Raw genomic sequence first — 25029 nt, forward strand, 5'->3', positions numbered from 1 at the left:
AATGCTTAAGCCATGTTCAGAAATAAGCAAGTTCAAAAGAACTACTAAAGTGGTCAAGAGAAAAACCTCATGTTCTCCCTCTCTTTTTCACGGATTTAACCTGCTACAAAAAAATCCTGTGGGCTGACAGTGTGTCCTTGAGCCTTGACTCCCAGCAAGCCAAAGCCTTACACACACTCGCTCAAGAGAGCAGCGTTCCGGGGAGCACAGCTCCTGCCACTGGCACATACCAGAGATTCCAGATCATTTTTGCACCACGACTAAAATGTTCTCATCAACTTGGATTTCTGTTATAATGTGTTACTCCAGCCTCAAAAAGTGCAGTCTCAGCGTGGTGAGTTCAGTGTTCTTTTAGGAAGCCTTCTCTCGGGTGCTGGTGATGCAGAGAAAACAGGTTAAATTTAACACACACCATAATGCTAACGTTTCAAAAAACAAATTCCAGCCATAAACCCTAAGAATGCCACACACCTACCAAATTCTCTTCTCTTTTTATTATTTATTTTTTTATCTTCTCTTCCTAGAGAAGATGGGAACAGGGGTGTTTCATTAATGCCTCATCTCTTCATTACACTGCCCTCCCTCTGCAAATTTCACTGAATTGCTAAATACACATTGCTGACTTTGAGATATGTCTACAAGCAAATGAATCCTTTATGAAAATACTTGTTGCTAGACACACACGCACACACAAAAGTTTATGGTAAACAATATGTTCTCATTGTATTTAATAGCTGTAGGTCTTTGTTAGCAACAGCTACTCCAGAACATGCAGCCACATTCACGAGATCAAGTGAATTCTATCTGGAGTTTACAGAAGGAAGCATATACAAACAGTCTCACAAAGGTATTTTCCTAGCAGGAAGCTACAAGTACTTCTCTGCTGCTCCATGTCGGCCGACCCCGCCATCACTGGGGGAGCAAGCAGCAGCAATGCTAAGCACACTTTACTTTCACTGTGGGATTAACCAGATCACAAATCACCAATTAAATCCTGCTTTATGATTTAGGCTTTAATTCATTACAAACGCAAAGGCAAAACATGCAGCAGAGCCTGGTGGAAGCCAGTCAGAAGAGCTTTGCACTGGCTATCCCTGTCCTGAGGCTCAGCCCTCTTTGGAATTAAATGCCTTTTTAATCACAATGATCAAAAGTCTCATAGTTTCATAAGAAACTAATGATTAATTGCTGTATATTGTTGACAGCAATAAATACAAATCATTAAATATTCAGTGTGCAACTAGGCACGCTGGTGGCATTGCCACTACATAAGGGGTGTGTATTGTTCTGTTCTCCAAAGCCTATCTCTTCACTTGAGGTGGGGAAAACTAGAAATTTCTCATCTTCTGCAACATGCAAGTTTCCCTCCCTCACTTCCATTTTGTGGAGTTTCTGCCAATAATATTGTTGAAAAATAAATTCTTGTGGACAGGAAATATCCTGCATGAAGGATATCCAGCTTTATGATACTTAAAGTGTTGTGCATTTCTCCCAATCTCTCATCATACAGGCCAGCTGTCAGCATGCCAGAGGGTGGGCAAGGCCTTTGGGTGGCCAGGAAGGGCCTCCCCTGCATATCTCCCTGAGGTGGTTGCAGCCTCACACCTTCGGATAAAGCAGCTCCTTCAGATTTCCTTGATCTCTCCCTTTTCTCCATACTCAACCCCAGCCGTGCACTGTGGTCCAATGAGACATGACGTAATGTGGCTTTCCAAGCACCTCTGCCTATCAGGAGCACATCCTCTCCAGCCTCTCCTGATAAGGTGCTTTAAAGTATGCCCACAAACCTCATCTTAATGGCCTAATCTGATGTAGGTGGCTTGCCCTTTCAAAAGATCCCTTCGTTTAATTTCCTCAACAACTGCACTCCACAAAAGCAAACATCCTGTCCCGTTTCCAGAGCCAGATCCCAGCTGTGGCAGGCAGCTGCCAGCAGCACAGGCAGCAGGGGTGCAGGGATAAGAAAGTCGGGCCCAGACCGTGTTGGGGAGCTCCACCAGCTGTCCTGTTACAGAGCCAGTTCACTCACTGGAATGGGCCAAAAGTTACAGCAATGGACACATGGTTGTAAAATAAAGTTTGTTTGACAGGTCTCGAGGCAGCCAGTAAGGTGGTGGTGCTGCAGCCCCTGTACCTATCCCACCCCAAAGGTGTGGTCCCCATGCAACCAACTAGGAGCTGAACAAACATGTTGTTCATTAGACTTCTGGGTGGTAACAGCAACTGTACAACAATCTTAAACTTTAATTAAGTCACCTAAATTACACAGTGTAGATACCAGGGGTAGTCAGATCATCACCTAGTATGCAACTCTTCCCTGCTTGACCAGCCTTAAGCCCCATGAAACAATATCCAAGATGATGAGTCACATCTAATATTTTCACAGTAGTCAGTAGCTTACATTTCTTAACCAAAAGCAGATAAATCTTAATCCCTCCTATTAAAATCAGGATTCAATCCCTTTAAGGCACAGTGACACTTCAGTAGCTTGCTGTCTCTTCCTATGAGGAGGACAGTCAACATGTAAAGCTAAATGCAGAGGAGCAGTTGAGGTAAAGCCAAGGCTGCCACCTCTGGAACAAGGGCGGTTGTTCCACAAAACAAGAAGAAAGCATTTCAAGAAAAACACTAATTCTGACAGCACAAAACTGCAGCCATGACACTTGGATCTTTTTTAAAACACATTTCTGTGAAGGTTTTTAAGTGCCACTTATTCTTTTAATAGACATTCAAATCTAGCCCCAGTAATAAAGAACGCTTACACTTTACATCTTCACTCTATTCTTGATAAGAATACCAAATCACTGTGGTTTCACTGGAAACAAGGAGGGGATAATGCTCCATTTGTAGAAGATCTCAAAACAACACTGGCTGCCATTTTTAGTACCCCATAAATGATGCTGCTTCTTGGAGTGTTCCAATACAGCCTTAGCCAAAGGATATTCTCATTCCAATCAATTCTACTTGCTACATCTGACAAGCTCATGGCTACAGGACACCCATTCCAAGGTAAGGTCCCTGTGCACTGGCCCTTGTGTCCTGACAGCACATATACATCAAGGCACTCACTCTCCCAACCCCGGCTGACTTTGTGCAGTGCTGAACTCCACACCCAATATCCACCACAATATCCAGCGTCACTGCTGTTGTGGCAGAGCACCCCTGAAGATATTTACTCAACTATGGCCACAGACCCACTTTTCATAAGAGCAAGTATTCCCTTTGAAAAACAACTCCACAGAAAGAAGTTATGTATCTTGTCTGAACACCACATGCTTGGACACACTCAGGCTTCAGTCAGCACTGCAACAACAAAAGTACAATTGTAGTGTTTTTCTCATTTTTGTTGGCTTCCCCTTGTTAGCTGGCACAGGTTATAGCCTACTTGGTGCCTCACATCAATAACTAATGTTCAAAGTAAAATGCAAAAAAAAAAAAAAAAGGGACGTCTTGATCTGCTCACAAGCACAGAGCAAGCACTTTATAATAAAGTCATGTTTATTCCAGGACACTCAGTGCCTGGGGGAATTTTGCTTCTGGAAATATTGCACTCAAATATTTTATAGTCACAGCAATACCCACAATCAAAATTTAGTCCGACCGGCAACACAGAGCATCACAGCTGCCCACCCAGCTCGTGACAGTTCCCAGGTGAAGCTTACCTGTTTCCAGAAGTAACTCACACCGCCAGATACACAATACCTGTGGGTCTCCACTCCTTCGAGATCACCCTCCTGTCCCACCACCAACCCTCCGAACACGCTGAACTAGCGGGTCTGAACATCTAAAAGCTGAAATCAAGGCATTTCCAAGGGCGAGTACCTACGACAGACACTGCCAACAAGCTCTGACTAGACTGCGGGAGCGAGGAAGAGAATTTGGAGAGCGAAGCGTCTGCTCTGACACATCTGCCCACGGGGCACAGAGAGAATAGAGCCAGCAATGTAAGCAGAGAAATCTTTGTCCTTAGGTGACACTGAAGCAATCGACACATGCCAAGATTGTTGCACAATTAGTATGTTCTTAATTTTGTACCCTTAGAGAAGTAAGTAAGTGTACTTAATCAACTGAAAATAAAGTAACACAAAATAAAGCAACCCAAGTAACTAATTAGTTAAAAGACGCCAAATGGAAGCAAAATGACGTGTCTAATTATATATCATCAGTTCAAGTGTACAACACACTACAGACCTATAAAAAAACCATACCACTTGCTAATTTGATCTAAACAATCCACCTAAACACCACTGCCAAGTAATACTGATGAGAAAAAAAGTTAAGAAACTAACACAATGGCTAAAATCTTTCCAGCGAGTTTCAGAGATATTTTCAGTCCACTGAAGTTAATTGACAAACTTGAACCAAATTCACAAGATTCAAAAGCTTCCACAGAGAATATTTTATGCAACAAAATTTATTTAAAGACATGATATCAAAAAATTGAAGCATTTTGAGTTTTCCTCCAACATTCCTAAGAATTGTATATTTCCCCGTACCCTCAGTATTTATTCTCCAAGCAACATATCATTCTGCAAAATCATGAAGCCTCCTGAGAAACTGCTGTAGATAGGTATTAATTCATTAGGGGATAAATTCTTCCATCCCCATTATTGCATTTCTTTGTCCTTCAAACATTCTCCAACTTTGACATTATCAGTCATGAATGTACAATCTAAACATAAACCATTGAAGCTGATCAGATCATTGACATTGCCATTTTAACAGCTTAAAAGCAAAAAGCTTGAATTTGTCCATTTACAGTTTTAAGGACAAATATCTTGTAAACAATGAAGTTCTGCTGATATGCATCAGAGGAAAGGCCACCTACATGCTTGTCAAATTCCCATTTTTATTCTAACCTGAACAACTGCTCCAGGAAACAAAAGTCTGTAGGAAGGTGAGGGAAAATAAAAAGGTAACAGAGCATTTCAGAGGATACGAATTCCCCTTAGACATTTTTCCAAATTCAGTTTCATAGAAACTAACTGCCAAATATAACGAACATTTCTGATAAGCTGGTTTTGTTTGTTTTTTAATTATAAGTCACCATCACTAATTCAGTAACAACACCTCACATCCCAAATCCTTCTGGGTGTCCTGGAAATAGCACCAGCACATTTTGCAGAAGAATGTTGCTGTAGCATTTGCAAATACAATGGAAATATGTTTTTCCTTATAAAAATCAAAGCAATTGTTATGAAAAATAAGGCATTTTCAGTACAGTATACTAAGCCCAGTAAAATTCAGTCCTCGAGTAGGAACACAAAAATTTATTTTAATCAGATGGTGTCTTCTTCATTAGAAGTAAAATAAGTCCAATATCGGAGTATTTGCCAAGGTATTATCAATAGTCTTGTGAAAATAAAGGTAAACAGACTGAGCTTTTTTGAGTTGTCTTAAGTGCAAGAATTGGCAATTCAAGGAGATTTTAGGCAAGACTTTAGAAAACCATTTTTAGAAATACTCAAGAACTCTTAAGCTGCACTCAACATGCAAGTTCCCATCAAGCCACATTAGCAGTCCTCTAAAAAACAGAATTAACCAAAAAGATGCTTGGAATTCTTTCTGCATTACACAGACCTTCCCATTCCTCAGCAGTCTGGCATCCCAGCTCTCTCTCATGCCTACACTGAAATCCTTCACCCAACCCTCAGCAGACAAAGCCTACAGTCGAAACCAAGTCTCCAGTGATGCAAGTGAAGAACAACAGGAAGGGCAAATGTAGCCCTAGAGCAGGTGACCCTATGTACCTCAGCTGAACTCAATTAAACCCACTGCTTTGAGGGCAGACCTCTCTATATACAGACTTATATAGGGAAACATGACCTGAGGGCTACATTCTTGGGTGGAAAAACCAAACAGATTTCTTTTTGGATGAACCCTAGTAGCTGGGATTGCCAACCAGGATATAAAAGGAGATGTTAATAATCTAATAGTTCTTTATACCACCTGGAATCCAACACATACCTCTATCTATACCACTAAGGTATCTATTACCTTTCTGTTACTCATTCATACTTTGGTATTCCAACATTAGAGTTGTGCCTGCATTTCAAAGCTCACCATCCCTTCCCCCATAAGGACAGGAGTCAAAGATCTGTGGACAAGCACTTCAAGTCAAACACACCCTTTGCTATTTCAGGCTCTAACATAAGCAGATTACAGCTCAGCTGTGTTCTGTTTGAACTTTTGTTTCTCTCTTGCCAATGCTGCACTAATTATCCCTGACAAAAGACAGGCTTTAATTAACTAGCAACGACCAACTTTTATCTATAAACTCTTTCTTCCCATCCAAGTTCTGCCCCTAAGTAGCTATTAAACACCAAATTTTAGCAGTGAGTAATTAGGAGATATTCTTACCACACAGAGCTAATGCAGGATTCAAACAACACAGGAGACACTCAGGTCGTGGGGGCTGCCAGGGATGCCCTGTCCATGGGAGAAGCCAAGATGGACCCCTGCCCACAGGAGAACCTTTCTACAGACCCAGGGTCCCTGTGCTCTTGCAGCACACACTGTTCCAGGAAGGCTGGGTAGCTGCAGCTCTGTGCAATGTGCTTCCCAGTGAGTAAATATAAAGACAGACAAGAGCTCCACCTCAAGCTGTTCAGAGGAGAAAGGGAAGATCTTTCCTGACGTCCTTTTATACAGGAGGTGTGCAAGCCTGTCTCTTCAAATATGAGAAGCAAGAGCAGAGACAGCTTCAAAGGGGGAAGAAAGAGTTCTTGGAACAGACAGCTAAAACGAACACTGAAGGAGAATATGTAATTTAAATGAAAATCAGGTAGTTGAGCTTGTTCTTTTAACTAACACATCACCTGCTAGTAAGGTGTACTACACAACCCAGAGAAAGCTGTCCCTCAAGTCCATGGCAGAGCACTGAGGAGACCAGGAGATTGCACCTGTAACAGTTTTTCACTTACCTTCTCTTAACTCTTTCCTTTAGTGTGGGAGGTGGTGGTCAGGATGAGACTGGCGGACAGGGAGAACAATCACCGATGCTCTGATTTCAAACAGCACAAGTACTAAAAGACTAAAGCCAAAGCACAATACACCTTTTGTCCATTTAATAAGGATGGTTCCCCTTGCAGTGCACCTCAGCAGGAACAGGACAGCACTCGCCCAGCAGCAAGGAGAGTCAGGTATCTAAGGCTGGCTTCCAGACCAGCCCAGGGGGTTTAACTCACTGAGCCCAAACAAGAGAAATGACAGGAATAAAGGCAGAAGGAGGCAGGACTGACCTTTCAGTAGCAGCACAAACTTAGGGCTGTGCCATCAGGCCACAAACTCACACTGATGTACATCTGTAGTACTTTATCTACCGATATGCACATGGAGTTGGATTGCAGCACCTCCTTTTTTAATATCATGATGTTTAACTACTTAACCGAGGTGATCCGCCTAGTTCTGTATGGCAAACACTTGTGAAACCATTTCCTTCCCCAACTGCCTACAACCCACTTAGAGAATTATTTGATTTACACCACAAAGGGAATTCAAACATAGCTCAAGAGCAAATAAAACTTCCTGCACCATACACATACAACCTATATAAGATGTGTGAAAAAACAGTGTTTTATTATCTTTGTGACTTTCGTGCACTCAACATCCAACAGCTGGAAGTTTCTTCACAGAGCCAGTCAGAATCATCCCACAAGAACTTCTGAATCACCACAGCAATCAAATATTATTTGAGGGAGATTAACTGGAGTCAGAACATGCAGTTTAGGTTTAAAACAACAAATGCTAATTTTCCAAAACTGATGAGAACTGAGGGGAAAAACTGACTTGAAAGAAACTTTATGTACATTACAATTGTAAGCTCACTTAATTATTTTTTAAAGACAACTATAATTGAGAAATTAATCATTCCCTTTTTTGAGAAAAGTTTTTAGCTAGTTTCCCTCTAATCTGATACCATGGTAAAAAGACAAAAATTTAATGTAGCATAAAAAGAGGTTAAAAAAGTGAAACTAAGAACAGATAGGGAAGAAAATGAATTAGAAGTACAGAAATTTGGTAAGTGAAACCAAGGCTAAAGACAAATCAGACCAAAAAAAAAATAACCATGACTTGCAAGAAAACAAAGTGAACTACTTTCTAAAATAAATTAAGAAGGACTGAACTCTAATAGTGGTATAACCCCACTGGAAAACAGAAGTGAAAACAGGGCTAATGATGCAGCAAAAAAGCATTTAATAGATTCTTCTACTCATATTCAGAAGAGGTAAAAAATGCACTTTTATCAAACAGACCAATGAATTAGACTCATGCCCAAGTCAGCTTCAAAATCTTGCAGTTAAGTTTTGATTCGAGCCTTTAAGGAAATACTTGACCTACTACCAACAACAGGACACAGTAATGCAGAAGGATGGAGGGGAGACCATGCTGATCCAGCACCAGTAGCTGAGAGAAAAGCAGGATGCCCAGCGCAATTACATCCCATTAGTAAGGCACAGCTTTCAGATAAAACAAGGCAAAGTCAGTGAAGGATTCCAGTAATAAGGAATTGTTCTACATAAAACAGGTCATGTCAAACAAACCCAAGTGCACTCTCCACTGAGATAACACCTTTGGTTGGCACGACTGCCATGTTAGCACGTGTGTATTCTTCAGCCAACGTCTGACTTGGTACCACACAACACTGATAAAGGAGTTCACACTCAGTTAAAATGAAATATCTCCACTGTATGAAGAGCTGGCCCATGAACTGATGGTGGTTTAATCTGTGAGCTGATAACACTGTGTGTGAATCAGCCAGTGGGCACAGACATGCCCTGCTGCCTGACACATGGCACGCCAGCAGGATTTAGTAGCCCTTTGAAAGACTTATTTATGTGGTCCCAGGGCCAGCAAGGATTGGACATTAAAGAACAGTAAGAACCAGTGAGCAGAAGCAGGAGCCAGGCAAATCAGAGTTGGGCACAACATTAGAAACGAAAATCCAAAGATTAGCTACTGGAGTAGATGGGATCAGCCAGGGGAAGTGAGCAGTATTTCCTCCTCTTATGGAAATATGACTTCATGTGCTCACCAGAAATATAAATTACAAGTAAGCCAGGATAACTCTACCCTTTCTAAAAAAGAACTATAACCTTACTAAATTAAGCATATGCTGTACTGCCTACTGACAATTTTATTAGCTTGCAAAGACCTAGTTGGCATTTGTAAAGAAACAGTTTTCGTCCCCCTTACCCAGAGCAAGTCAGTCTTTGACAAAGTCTTCCTACAGATACAATATAATATCCTAAGCAGAAGGCAAGTGGTTATTGCCCTCTTGCCAAGCTGCCAGGAATCCTCCTCTGGGAGAGGCTTTCAGAGGTACCCGAACTGCACACAGGCGCTGCTGCCAGGCTTGTCAAGTGCTGTGCTGGGGAGGGAAACCCCCAGACACTTGCAGAGCACTAATAAGACTTCTAGTCCAGCCTCAAACTGAAGCAAGCCCCAAACAAGTATCTCCAGTATTTTAACGTCTGTGCCTTGTTTTCTCAGCTGCAAAATGGGGATAATGAAAATACATTGCCTCTGTTAAGTGCTTTGGTGTCTACCAAGGGAAGGGGAATCATCATACTGGTTATTCACCAATGTTTATTTAATGATTTCCTACTAAAATTGACAGCCTGTCCCAGCCAGTAATGGCAATTATCAGTTCACAGGATCTGTCTGACTGTCCACATTAAAAACTACAGCTTTACATAGCAAGTTTTTTCATATTGGCCCTTCTAAATTAGTACATGCTTCGCAGCTTGAGGGCGAGACTGAAACTAAACCACCATTAAATAAAGCCCCACTGATCACTTCTGCTGTGCTCCTGGCCCTGCCAACCTGCCACAGGTCCCCTGCACAGCCCAGGGATGCTCCCTCTGTCCCATTCCCACACAGGTTCTTTACATGCAGCTCCTTGCCTCCCACCAGCACTTTCACCCCTTGAAGCTGAGTTAGTTCTTGTTGCCCATGTTAACTTTTCCCTTGCCACAGTGGGCTGAAATCCCATCAGAACAATAAGATCAACTCCGAGATACTCTGCACCAACTCAACCACAATTGAGCAAGTGGCCACAATGCAAGATGCCGTTCCCAGTCGTTTCATTAATTCCCCAGCCAGTGACTTTTTAAATTAAAAAAAACCCCAACCATCAAAACCCACTTTTAAGTGCACTGGCTTATTGTGATTTTTAATTAGCGACAGGATTTCAGATAGTGCACACCCATGGCCCCAAAAGGGGGGTGAGGGGAGTACGTGTATGTGCTTGTGAAACTATTGTTCCTCCATCAATATAGCTCATCCTCCAGCCCATCCAAGTTCCCAGCTGCCCAGTCACACAACTTTAAAAGTCAACAGCTGGGTGTTTTATAACCCTGGAGAACTCCCAAGCCAATCCTTACATCGCTGGCAAGGAGCCCTGGCCAAAGCCTGAGGGCCCTGCAGGGACTGTTCCCGCCCCACCACAATGTTCACCTTCCTCCTTCAGCCGCCTGCTCACAAAGGCAAAGTCCACACTCACAAGCCCTGCACAGTGTTTTGTAAGCAGTAAATGATAGAGGCAGGAGGACTGAATTGCGTTGGGCAGTGGCCGGGATCCAGGATCTGCAACCATCTGGAAGTTTGCTTGGCTTTTGTTTCCATCTCCATGATGGATGGAAACAAGCTCCCAGTTCTTCTGCATTAACATAAAGACAATTAAAAAAACTTCCCCCTACCCCAAGTAGCTCAGAAATGAAAGCAAATCACACAAGCTTAAATGAGACAGTGTTGATAATATATTTAAGTAAAACCTGACTCTTTGGAACAAAAAAAGAAAAAAAAAAAAAAACCACCCCCAAACAAAAGCTCAGTTCAATCACAGAAAACAGCTTTGTCAACAAGTTCCTGTGACTCCTATTTCAGAGAAAAAGGCTCAGATGAAAGTCTGCAGAAGGACTCACTGCATCCTTCTTTCTCCAAAGAAACATTAACTTCTGTCTGACACAAAAGCATTTCTGCTGAGAAAGGGAACACTACAGGTCAGTATTAAAGCAATTTCAGTGTAGCTACCAAGCAATTAGCTGGATAATACCTTCTCTACATGCTGATTTTTCCTTTTCCAAAGTCCTGGTACAAGCAGAACTAGTAATTTGTTGTTTCTACAGCCACTTATGAAGTTGCAGGTGACCCAATTTAGATTTTCCTTTCCTCGTCACTGAAAGCATTTCAACTTTAGCATTGCACATTTGTTCACTAATTTATTTCACTTCTTTTAAAGCTTTTACCTTGTATTTCAGCATAACTGCCATCTTCTATCAGCAAATATAAATCCAGACATTTTGATTTTTATATATTTAAACTCCCATTTGTATAACTCTGATCTTGTTACTTTTTTTTCTTAAGCCAAACCATAAACAAAATTTATCTTGCATTCTGATTTTGCTTTGAAGCCTGTGATTATACTGAAGTTAACATTCTCCTTCCTAGAGATTATCTTTAGCAAAGTTTTGGATACAAACCTCTGGCCTTTACTCCGATAAGTGGTTTTGGAAAGCACCTTTATTGTCTGACCTGATGTTCAAAGCTCTTTCAGAGCTCTGCCCATCTGCTTTCCTGAAACTATGTTATGTCATGACCTTCTACCAAATAAAAGTACCAGTAAAAGGACATAGAAATGAAATTCCACCATGCTTGCAACCTTATTGAAGTTTCTCCACTAGTACTGCGCTGCACACACATAACTGCAGATGCAAGCAGACTTGGGAAAAGAAGTATTTTTACTATGTCAATTCATTAAAAAATAAGGATCAGGTTTATCTATGTTGCTGCTGCTGCAATGAATGCCTACAGTACTTTCATCACATGATATTCCAGCTCCTCTTCTGTTCTCCCACTTCCTTGAAATCACTCTGCCACTTATACACTCCTTATTCATATACGGGAATACTATAGCCACATTTTCTTTGATATCCTTGCATAAAGCCCTGCACATTAAAATTATTTATGTCTTTCTGCTTGCCGTAAGATGGCTCCTGTTTGGATAGCTGGGCTGGTTTTGGACTGACCTGCTTGATCTAATTCTCAAAAAGTTCTTATTTATTGACGTCTTGCATCCACGCGTTCAAGTGCCAGCACCGGCTTTTGGCTTAAACAGCCCTGTACGCCTTCACACTGTTTACCTCTCTGATGGATTCAGAGATAGTGAAGTTCATTGGAACGTTCTTCCTGTTAAATATTTCCCCATCTCATCTTACGAGAAAGGCTTTCTACACTTCCAGTCATGCCTGTAACCCCCGCCCGTAACTCTACCACTTCAGATTTACCCATCTTTCACTAACGTGGGTGAACAGAATGCACACGTTTTCCAAAAGAAGTCCCAGAAGAACTTGCAGAATAGTATTAATCTCCCTTCCCATCTCTATTAAAAGCAAAATAAAAGTCCCTCCCTTTGGCGGGTGCCTTTTTTCATGGCTGTATCACCACTAACAGACCACACTCACACTATGGTCAAGCAGAGCAAGTAGGTGCATAGCAAAGTCTCTATATCTGCTTTAAGAAACCTCAGTGCTAATATTGATCACCAAGGTCAGGAAGAGATGATGGTGGCAGAAAAACAGAGAAAACCTTTGTCTAATATACTAGAAGAGATAAAAATGGTATTTTTCCATTTCTTCCTCCCAACTGTTCATTTTTGCATATCAGGACAGAAGAGTTGTTGCTTCCCTCTCAAATCTGTCAAATCCCTTTGCATTTTTCAAAAATGCACAAGTTGAATATTGCAAAATATTTTCTGAAAAAAGTAGGGATGTGCAAAAATCCTAAACTGGTGATACTTTATACAGTATGTAGCCAGTATAAAATACTCATTGAAAAACCAGTCAAACCTACATCAAAGTTTTTAAGGAAAATCACCTTGTTAAATTTTCTTCATTTGAATCACCTAACTTTTCCATATAGCTCCCTCAAATTGCCTTGCACTTGCCAGGCAGTAGGATCAGGGAGAAGAACGATCCTGGCAGGTGGCACAGGCAGCACCTCACTGCACCCCTGCCTGAGCAGTGACAAGGCTCCTGCCCAGCCAGCCATCCTGGGCCCTTCAGGGAAACACCACACCTTAGTTACACCTCATTGCTCCATGGAGCCAGGACACTTTAAATAAAAAATGTATATGTATATAATTAATGGAAAATAACTCTCCTGGGGACAGAACAGGAAGAAGTTGACAGATCCAATCTGCCACCCCCATATACTTTCAAACGTGAGCACAAAACTTCTCGCCTTATGAGGTTAGTCCAGGCACTGGGCCAAGGCTTTGCATTTCCCTCTCAGAGTGAAAGGACAGATCTCCCACTGCCACGTTGCTAACCCAGAGCCAGAAAGCAGCACCTCATCCCTACCCAGCACTGCCCAAAGCTTTGCAGCTGCAGCGAAATGACGTCACTGCTGGTAATGAGACTATATCAAATTTGCTCAAAGGTGGTACTATCGCTGTTCAAGTAAACTCAGTCACGTAAGAGAGCATTTTATCGTATTTGCTTGTATTTCATTGAGAGAACATCACAATCCTTAACTATGGCAGGGCCACAAATAATACAGTCGATCCACTTGCAAACTGTTTCCTTCATTATTATTTCCCATGTCCTCACATATCCATATTTTCTACCTCCCAATTCTTATATATCAGAAGATACCATAACCACTTATTCGCTCCCTTTTGTCCCCTTGCACCAACGCAACAATTGAGAATGTACTGAAATCAGTATGTTATAGTCTCGAGAAATCTAAGGAAGGAAGATGGGAATAGAGAAATAAGGAATTACTAAGACATGAAGGGACCCAGATCTGCTAGCAGGGACAAGACTGGAATAGTCTAGAAGGTCTGAGAAACTGAAAAACTTCTACAGCAACTTTTTAGAGCATAATATCATCCTGTTTGACTGCGTGATCAACAAATGCCAAAAGGAAGTGAAACCGTTGATGTCTAACTTCAGAGTTTTATATCCACAAATACTGCCTTTACAGTAACATAGCAGCTCTCACACATCCACTGAAGCAACCTATTCAGACACACAAAAATTCAAGTGTAGCCGCCTTGTACATTACATAGATTGTGGTTGCAGAAGTATTTGAATTAGTTGACTCTAATGTTTTATCCAGAAGCCAGAAGTGGCTGCTGTGGAAGAGATCAGAGACCCTTTTGGTGGCACTTGGTAGGATTGCCTAATTTCCACCACATCACCATTTCCTGCCCACTGAACAAGCCAGCTGGAACAGCTGGACAAGCACATCCAGTTCTGTTAATCAAGAGGGCAAAGGGTAAAGATAAAACACCACACACACGAGAGCTTGTAGAGAGAAGACACATTAGGTATCAAGCCCATTCCCTTCCATTTCAGATAACCTCACAGTCGTGGGCGTACAGCGCCCTGAATGCTGCCTGCAGTGCTCACTGACCTGAGGGACAGGCTTCAAATCAACAAAAAGTTTGCACTGTATGCCTAACGAAGTCACAGAGGATGTTTATCTTTTGTGCAGTCCCTGAAAGCACCAGCGAACTTAACAAGCAATAATAAAGATCTGTTGGAGCAGCATATGGAGTTGCAAAAATAAATATGTGCGGAGCAGAATCAAACAAGTTACTTCTGCCACCAGCTGACATACACGAAACAAGGATTAAGGCTTGGATTATAGACTCATGAAGTGGTTTGGGTTCAAAGGTACCTTGAAGATCATCTAGTTCCAACCCCTTGCCATGGGCAGGGACACCTTCCACTAGACTAGGATGCTCCACACCCCATCCAACCTGGCCTTGAACACTCCCAGGAATGGGGCATCCACAGATTCTCTGGGCAACCTGTGCCAGGGCCTCACCACCCTCACAGTGAAGAATTTCCATCTAATATCTAAGCTAAAACTGCCCTCTTTCAGTCAATTTTCTCCAGTTTTACGTCAAAATCTACAAAACTTTTGCTTTATTGAAAAAAAAAAAATCTCAGAATTCCTCTTAGCCATACGATTTCTTGTGTATTGGTTGTGGTCAGCTATGAATAATGGAACCCACATGTTCAGTACCAAGTCCTGTAACAGTGTGGTTCTCGACCTTCATGAAGGTAAACTGGAACCTACAATCTAGTAGCAAAACACTCAGTGAGTCAAATTCTGCTTCCTTGTTATGGCACTTTAACTTCCCAGGATGGCAGGAACAGTTTAGAGCCACAGAGAACTCTGCAAGAGTAATCCAACGAGACATTAACTGTATCTCTGGTGAAATCCATAGGATATTTCTTACTTCGGAACATAGGACACTATTACCTCAACAACACCTAAGTTAACCACAATGTGAAATACAAAGTCATTTTGGTTTGATCCTTTAAGGTTTCTGTTTTGTTTCTGTTTGTTGTTTTGAGGTCCTGCTGAACTACAATTAATTTAGTTTTATAACAAATAAACCAAAAGAACAAGGTACAAATAGTTACATAATGAGGCACCATGGGTATGAACTACCTCCTTGAGTGTAAACAAAACACAAAAGTATCAGAAAATCAGGTTTCACTTCTGCTTATTCTGAGAGTGACTTTCACCAGTGTTACCTAAGACCAGAAAGCATTTACAGTAACCTAAATCACTAACTTCTGATCAGGGAACAGTGAGAAAATGACTGTGTCAAACGAGTTGACTTATGAACATATCAGCTTATACAATGAATTGCTATAAAATTAACTCTTTATCCTCAAAACAGCCAACATACATTTCATCCCAGTACAGAACAGGGTTGAACTCTTCAAAGCAGAGCTGACAACCTGCAGGGTCACAGTGCACGAAGCAAGCAGGGGTCATTCTTTTGGCTATCAAGTCATTTTGCACTGATCCAGAAGTGTTGGTTGACTCCAGAATTTATACAGGGGATAATTTGTGACACTGCTGACGTTTTCTTTCCTCCTCCAAAGCACATAAGGTCACTCATTTAAGAGGAGACAACATATGCACATGTTCATACATCAACACAGACACTGTGAAGCACCATTCTCTCATCCACAGACAACAACAACTTAGACTTAACCCTCTGAATTACAATAAATTTAGATTTATTTTTGCCATCCCTTTCCCATAAAAACCACAAACCTACCAGCAGCTCAGCCTGCTTCTGGGTTACTCTTCAAGTCTAAGCTCTCCACAGAATATTTGTAGCTTAACTCCTTCCAGAGCTGCCACATGACAGCCAAAACACAAGGCACCTCACTGTATTTCCAATCTCTCATTTCCTTCCCTATAAATTCTCATCCACAAACACTCTTATCAACCATGTCAGAAAAATTCTGACCCTTTCCTCAGAACCAGCTTGTGAAGATGACCATGGACTTTCTTCTCCCTGCACAGCTGCCTGGCAGATACAATCAACAATGCCTCAACCTATGACCCAAAAAGCAGTGCCCCACAGTCCTGTCAGATTAGACCCCTTAGACTCTTCTGAAGTACTTGGCAACCACATCCCACAGCATTCCTGGGTCATTTGGAGCCAAGATACAGCCACCTCGGCTGCAATGCTGGGCACACCCCCACTACACATGTGGATGGACATGTTTCTCTCATCCAACAGCCTGGTGTTCACATGCCTGCACTTTTAGTCATGCCAAGGCCACATGTCACACCCACTACATGAACAAGAGCATGAAGTCAGAAGGAAGGGGACAGAAGGGAATGCAGTGTCCCACAAACATAGATCTGCTGCCCCTCCCTCGCCCACATCTGAACCATTCAAGAAAAGCCAGCAAAGAGCAAACACTGTGCCAAATTAAGTATTGTGTCTCTGGTTGCTCAGTTCCCCACACACACAGGCTGTCAGATGGTGTTGGCTGCTCAGGAGAGATTCTGCTTCTGCAACACCAAACGCTGCACCCTGAGACTCCGGTCTGGAGTGCAAGAGTGGGAGCAGCCTCACTGCATGGCTGAGGATCACCTTCAACAGTTGTGCAACCAACAGAACAAAATCAGACAGAGATATAACTAAAAGGAAAATCCTATCACAGTATCAGAAGTCATGGGAGGCCAATGAATAAGCGTGCAAAAGAAAGGATGGGCAAGTGGGACGCTGAGAAAAACAGCAGACCCACAAATAAAAAGCCTCATTAAAGCAGAAGCCAATTCTGTAAAAATCCAGAGTAAGAAACAGTTGTTTTCTTTCATTTGCTTTTCTTTGAGCTGCCACAGCTTCAACTCTTTCCAGCATGAGAAAATAAAGACTTGTTGCTCTCTCCTCCCCAAGGCAGGCTTGGAAAACAAATTTCCTAGTTAACCTGCCAAAGCAGAAGATGTGACAGCAGCTGAGTGTCCCTCTGCCCTGCTCAGGGGATGACTCAGTGGAAATCAGCCCTCAAGAAACATGTTGTCATCCTTCAGTCAGTGCAACCAAATAGGAACAAATTCCTCACCTTAAAAGCCATGGCTTCCAAGGTAGCCACAGTTCAATACAACATCGTTTATACGATGTTGTTCCTCTATTATTAGAGGAACAGCACCAAAACATTTGGGTGAAAAAAACCAGTTTATTTTCAAACCTTTTTTTCAATTTTTAACACAATTAATTAAAAGGTATCTACTCTAACAAGATCATAAAAATCACTTCCTGAGAGCTTTAAAGCAGCACAAAAGAACAGGATACTAATATGTGCTAAGTAAAGTGAAGTAAGAACCAGGGAAAACAAGACCAACATTTCAATTGTTCAAGCCAACCAAACACACAACTCAAAGCCAAACACCAACCACAATCTGTCTGCTATAAGAACAGAGGAACACACATGTGCATGTGTGCAACTGGGTCTCAAACTTGCATCCAGTTCAAATACTTCTAGAAGCATCATGTACATGGTATATCCCCATTTGCCTTATCTTGTCACAAAAGGAGGAATTTTTTCCACTTTCCACTTCAGTCTAAGCCATTATTCCCAATACTTTAACATCAAATGAAAGACAGAATACTGAGTCCCCCAGGAAAGCAACACCCCTTATAGAGTCAGTCAAGTCCAAGCTGTGCCTTTGCTTTTCAAACTCACCACTTCTATCAGTAGTTATAGACAAAAAAGCACTATTTGGGCACTATACACCCCAAATAATCCACAAGCTCTGCAGTTCCAACTGGGTCGCTCATATTCTGTTAATTTATTCTAATGAAGTGATGCTTCTGGTTGCCATACCTTTGCTGGTAACAAGACCTGAAATCAATTTTTTCTCTTCTATGAGTTGACATTAGTTAGTTCCCCAAAAATTCCGGCTGACCTGAAGGAAACCTACTCAATGCTCTCGTTATCCACAAACGCTATCATCTTTTTTTCTCTGCTGCATTATTCCACCTAAATAAATACATAAGGAGCAGAGCAATGCATAATACTGAATAACATACCCAGATCAGTTCAAGTGTCTGCAAGCATAAGGTCACTTATGTTACATGAAGTGCCATTGAACAGACACAAACTTCCACAATAAAAGGCAACTCACAAAGTGGAATAAATTCTAGCAACTAACTAATCTTACTAAAGAAAAATGGTAAGGTGATCCTGAAACAAATCAGGGCAAATCTCTACTCCTACGCTGTTTCTGCTATCAAGGTCCAAAATAATCACACCATCTTACTTCACTGTAGCATTGGGTTCGACTAGAGAGTTGTGCAGAAATACTTGGGGCAAAAGATAACACTGGGATATAGGTTATAAACATTAGAATTTTATTAGTGGCTGAGGGGGGAACAGGGAGCAACCATGTAAAATTGACACAGCTGCACAGAGGCCCAGAGAACCTACAAACTAAGCAGAACACATTGATTTTGCTAGTTTGGATTAAAAGTGTGGGGAAATCTGTCCACAACATCCCAAGGATCTCTGAAGGTGGTGAGGGTCACCTAAAATTGTTGCTTATTTAAGTTTTTATTAACCTCTTGAGAGCAATTTCTTTTTCTCTTTTCAAAGTATTCCATATGAAACACTCCTGAAAACATGAAGTATATATTTAAATACATATATAGAGACATACACGTTATATTATTAGAGTCCTTTGCAAGGACCTAAAAATAGAAATGTCCATAACGTATAAGGCAATGATAAGAGCCTGGGATGTAAAGCATGCTTTAAGGTATGTGCATTGCTGCCACAGAATTGCTATACACCAAATCAACACAGAGAAATCAGACAAGCCTATCACCTTCATCTTCAGGGAATTCAAGTGTTTGCTTTCAGTTATTCTAAATCTAACAAATAAAAACCAAACCACAGCAGTGGAAACTCTGCTCCTGAACCCATCTTGTCATTCTGCTGAGTAGCTTCTAGAACTAGGAGCTGATGCCAGAACAAGCAAATGCCACATATCAGTATTAGCTGCAGTTTCTGTTATCTTAAAAAAAAATTATAAAATACATACTTAATTACCCAGGATTGTTTGTTGCTTCATATTATACATAGCTGCATGGTTTATTAAGCAGAGTATCCACATGGTTACTTTCAGTATATCACTATTATAAACTGTCACCACTAGAAAAACAAATAAAGAATGTTTCTTATACAGTTGGTGTTGCAGTTGGCTTTTTGTCTGTTATCCGCTAACAAACACCACAATTTGCTTGTAAACAAAAGATTCTTCAGATCAAACGCAGAAAGTATGTCACTGGAGAAGCCCTGTGTTTTAACCTCTAAGCTCAAGGAAAACCATCCTTTCCCAATTAAAAGCACCACAAAGATCTGCTCAAAGCCACACTACCTGGGACCTCCAGGGAATACTCGTGCTCAGGAACACATTTTAACACAGACGACGTGTTCCTCGTGTACTTGCTCAACAGCACCGTCATTTTTCATCCAGAGCAGAGCACAGATTTAACATCAGCAGCAGCATTTCCGAAAGGCAACTCATCTCTCCCAACACTCTTACAAACTCCACAATAAATCACATTTAATTAGTTTGTGCCTTTTTTTCCCCTGGCTGTCTGGAATCCAACAGAGAGGAGGCTTCCAACTTTAATTTTGCAAAGAGATGCTTGGAATAAACTGATAAAAAACACAAACCACCACATCCTCACTGAAAGCTGTTGGAGTTATCTACTCACTGACACACCAGCATTCCTGCCTGTAGATGGCCTGTTACCGTTGTGTATCCAGCGGCTCCTATTTCCACTGCCTTGTTTGAAGAACTTCCCTCTTCCCACATACCTTCCATCTCCAGGGACAGATCACACAGGGACACTAAACCTTGGCCGTAAACAACACGAGTTCTGATATTCCCGTTTCCAAAGGATCCGCCAGCACTCAACGCCGCTGTTCAGCAGCACAGAGGCGATCACCGAGGCACAAATCCTCTGGGCAACACTTGAGAAACTCCTTGCCTTGCTGGTGTTTTGCACAGCTGAGATTTACACAGGGCTCTGCTGGCTGCCTCTGCTATTTATTTTATTTGCTGTACGCTAAAGGCTACTGCAAACAAATGGGACTTCGATAACTTGCGGCATGTAGCACAAAACCGTCCCAGTGCGCTGGGACACTGTTTCCAGGCTTAACACCCGTTAAGCACATCCTTGGTGGAGAGATGGGATGCTCTCCCAGGGTGTCCCAAACTGCCCCTCATGCTGCTCACAGAGATGACTCCATCTTCCCTCATGTCCTTTCTTTTGAGGGGAGTGGCAGACTACACTGAGAAAAGCACTGTGGAGAATAATTTGTTTTATTCAGCTGTGTTTGGGCTCTGGGCCTTTTATGTAATTATATGTATTTAGTAGGAATTAAGATCCTCACACTACAAATATTTATTCATACTGTAAACTTGGGTTCTGCACTAGCACTCAGCAGACTGACAACCTACGTTTTTGAGGGAAAAAGACAATCATACTCATTAGAAAGTTCATGAATACAACCACACACATGTAGAAGTTTGCTGCATCATCTGTATATGTTTTCTCGCACAGATTTATGAACTGCCCAAGTCTGACTGCCCTTAACTGCTTCTCTCTCTCAAAGGACTTAAAAAAAAAAAATCCACAAAGTGAAGAGAAAAACCCATAAATTCTCTGCTCAGAAAAAGGTATAATAATCTTCTTTCAGGTCACTAAATACCACACACAGAAAAAAAAAAAAGGCATTAGGATAAACGCACTTCAGATTGGAAGTTACAGACTTTTCCAAGAGTAAAGATAAAATCCTTGCAGTATGGAGTTGGAGCTCCAAGCTTCTTTCCTATAGCAGAATATCAGCTTATTTTGGCTGCTAACTTCCTACATTTCTTATCCTTTGGCCAACTATAGGCTATCAGTATGAAAAACCCCTCTCACTGCTGCCCCAGCAGTGACCTTAAACCCAAACCAGATGAGCCCCAACGGCTGAGAAATAAAATAAAAAAAAAATTAAAATTTAAAAATTGTAAAATACATTAACTTATACACAGACTTATCCCTGAGCTACATTTACAAGCATAAAGTAGCTAAAAGATACTGAACTGGGAAGAACAATACATGGCACTTCTGGGGCAGCAGACGTTTCTGCCACAGCAGGGTCCCGATACAACCACAAATCACAACTGCTTTAAAACTAACGAGAGGGAACCACAAAGTGCTGAAGATTAAGAGAAAAGCACTAACAGACCGCTTCTGTGCGAGACCCGAAATGACCCCGGGAACACTGCCAAGAATGATTTTCTTACTGGTAGCACCAGCAGCATATTCTCTTACAGCTGAGAAAGACACACAGGTGGTAGGTGGGCGAGACCAGCAGTGGACGGGGCAAGAGGAGCAAGATGCCTCCACCCAGGAGGCAGTCCATTGCCCATTCCTGAGGTTTATGGAAGTGATGCCCTTATGTGGATTTCCAGCCAAGCACACATTGTGTCATCCACGTCCAGACCAGCCGCTCCCCATCGGAATGGAGCTGAGCCCCACACCAGGACAGGCATCGAGGCACTGCCAGGCCTGGCAGCCTCAACCATTTTTAAGCAAGCTCTGCTGCAAAAAAGGTCGAGAAACAGTTCTACACTTGAAAAATCCGTGTAAGTTTGAAATCCCATTACCTAGCACATTGTTAAACTCGAGTTAGACTGGTTTGGCACCTTTCAGGAACGTACTAGCTGAGCCCCGGGTTCCACAGGGTAAGCGGTTAGGGGATACAGTAGATGTGGTCAGGGCACAGGGAACTGGGATACGTGAATCCTCTTCTCACAAATCTAGCACGGAGTTCAAACAGCAAATAGAAAAAACCCAAACCGAACAAAAAAAACAGCCGACAAGAAACTCCAATCTCTCCCTTAGTTCCCCAGTCCGTGATAGGGTAACTACCACTTTAAGGAGTCAGGCCAATACTTTTAGATACTCAAAGGACACAAAGAAATGCAAATGAAATACAAAATTACTAATATGGAGAGAGGCAGGCTTGTCCCGCGCCTTCTATTCTACAAATATAGATGGGATAAATGGTTCGTTACATTTAACTCCAAGCCGCACTACCTTCGCCAAAACCTTATTTAAATAGAACATTTCTGAGAACCGGGAAAGGGGGGAGGGATGCAGCTGTGGTCTTAACCTAAGAGAGGTTAAGCTTTTAAAAGAGTTGTTCTTTTTTCGCTCCGTCTGCTGGTCGCATGCCATTTTAAAAAGGTGTCTGGCAAGCAAAATAAAAAGTTTCCAGGGCTTTCCTTCCCAAAGCCGCCTCTGCCAGGAGCCGGGCGGGGAAGGACGGGGCCGGGAAAAAAGACGGTCGCGCCTTTCTCCGGCTTTTTCCTCCAACGTACCCGCTGGATCCAGGCATTCTGCAGGCGGAGGAGCCCCCCAGTTCCTCCACCTGCCCGCACCCCGGGCCGGGCAGTGGGGCCGCCGAGCGGGGCGCGGCTGCGGGGGAGCGACGGGCACACACCGCACACACCCGCGGTGCCGCCGGGCCCCGCCAGCACCGGCCGCTCCCGCACCGACCCCGCGGGAACCGCACGGGCGGGGAGGGAGGCCGGCGGCGATGACAGCGGCGGGGCCGGCAGCCCCCCGGGACAGCCGGGCGGTGCTGGAGCGCCCGTCCCGCCGCCAGCCCCGAGCGGGGCGCGCCGGGGCCGCTCCCTCCCGCCCGCCCGCCGGGCGCTCCCCAAGGCGGGGGGAGCCGGAGGGGGCGCGCACAGAAACTTTCCGCCGAGCGCGGCCGCGGTCCCGCCGCCGAACAAAAGAGCCGGGACCGGCAGCGGCGCCGCGGGGCGGAGGGAGCCGCTCCTGGGGGCTCCGAGCCGAGCGGAGCTGCGGGGCTCCCCCCGCCCAGGACCGGCTTCCCCCGCAGCGCCGCCGCGTCCTTACCTGCGGGAGGGCGGTGCGGGGCGCCGGGCGGCGAGTCCCGGTTAGCTGGAGCGAGTGCCGGGAGGGCTCGGCGGGGATTCCGCCATGTCAGTGATGTCGGCACCACATGGGGCCCCGGCCGGCCCACGCTACCGCGCACTCTGGAGTAGCGGCTCCCGCCGAAAAGGCGGCCGAGGCGGGCGTGGGGCGCCGGCCCGCCCGCTCCCGCCCCCGGCCCGCGCCCGCCCCGCCCCGGGACGGCCCCGCCGCCGCCGCCCGCCGGGGGCGGGGGAGACGGGAGGGGCGGGCACGGCCCGCTCCGCTCGCCCCGCTCCAGTCCTGCCCCGTCCGCCGTGAGTCCCTCCCGGTTCGCTCATCGGTACTTAAAATCGTAGAATAATGGAATCACCGAGTCATAGGAGAGGTTGGAAGAGACCTTCGAGATCGTCCAGTCCAGCCGCCAATCCCGCACTACCGTCGTAACCCCTAAACCACCTCACCCAGACGCCTCTTCAACACCTCCAGGGATGGTGACTCCACCACCTCCCCGGACAACCTATTCCAAGCCTGACCACCCTAACAGTGAAAATTTTTTTTCCTAATAACTAATCTGAATCTCCCCAGTCTCAGCTTTGGACCATTTCTTCTGGTCCTCTCACTGCAGGCATGGCAGAAGAGATTGGCCGTCACCTCACTACACCCTCCTTTCAGATAGTTGTGGAGACCAATGACATCCCCTCTGAGCCTCCTCTTCTCAAGACTGAACAAACCCAGCTCTCTCAGCCACTCCTCCTAAGACATGTTTTCTAGACCTTTCAGTTACTACCAAATATCTCCCCTAGGCCATACATCATCCACCCAGCCTCCTCCTGCCCACCCAGCAGCCCCCACCACCCTGGCAGGGGTGGGTGGTTGTGATGGACATTGTACCAGTCATCACCAAAATGCCATTTTTGCAGGGGAAGCCCCTCACTCAAGCAGTTTCAGGCTGGGGTCAGCGTGCCAGAAGATCAGGGCTTCTCCATGTGTCCCCTCTTTGGCCTCTGCTGTAAGTTGCCCATGCTCCCACCACTGTGGTCATTCCTATGTTCCCATCAGTTGGGATTGAGGAGAAGAAGCTCTAGGCAATGTTTTCCGAGGCTAAAGAAGTGCTCTGACTTATTAAATTGTGCAGCTCTAAAGAAGAGGAGTTTATCCCCTGCCTCTGGAAGAGAGCTCTGAAGAGCCATGGTGGTCATTCACCTCTCAGCACTGCATCCAAGCCATGTGGGAATCATGACTGGAGCTTTAATCTGGTTACAGGAAAAGCTTAAAATAGGACTCAGCCTCACTCCCACCACAGATCACAGCCACTCTTTGAAGGGCCTTTTGATTTGGCCTTGGTCCTTTGGGTAGCCAGCCTTCCTCTGCAGGAGTTCATTGCCCACACGTCCTGTGCTCTGCCTTCTCTCCATTTCTGTATTCTTCAGTGTTATTTTTTCTGACAGCTGTTATCAGTGATTGATCCACTTTATCCACCAGAGCAAGGTTTCCTTTCAGAAACTGGAAAACCCTTGGGAGTCTGAGGCAGCCCAGGTGTATTTTCATCAGCTTCCATTATAATATCAATAGAAACATTTTCCCCATAGGACTCCTTGATGTTCTACTTCTTGTTGAAACACTTTTTGGCATAAAAGCTTAGTAAAACCAAAGCATCGTGGCCAACTAGGCTGGGTTTGGGTTTTTTTTCCTACGTGACCAAAACACAGAAAAATGAAAATAAAGTTATCTGAAATAGATAATTCCTACGAAAA

General features: G+C 43.7%; 1 protein-coding gene across 2 annotated transcripts in view; it reads right to left on the minus strand.

Moving 5' to 3' along the window:
* Window positions 1-23389, minus strand: part of FNDC3B (fibronectin type III domain containing 3B) — a 191794-nt gene extending 168405 nt beyond the window's left edge. For both annotated transcript variants that reach the window (XM_017827764.1, XM_017827765.1), the window contains exon 1: window positions 23258-23389. The gene's annotated coding sequence lies outside the window, so the exon portion shown is untranslated. The remainder of the gene's footprint in view (window positions 1-23257) is intronic.
* Window positions 23390-25029: the final 1640 nt, after the last annotated feature.

This window comes from Lepidothrix coronata, unplaced genomic scaffold, assembly GCF_001604755.1.
Source record: "Lepidothrix coronata isolate B3197 unplaced genomic scaffold, Lepidothrix_coronata-1.0 Scaffold142, whole genome shotgun sequence".
Taxonomy (NCBI): domain Eukaryota; kingdom Metazoa; phylum Chordata; class Aves; order Passeriformes; family Pipridae; genus Lepidothrix; species Lepidothrix coronata.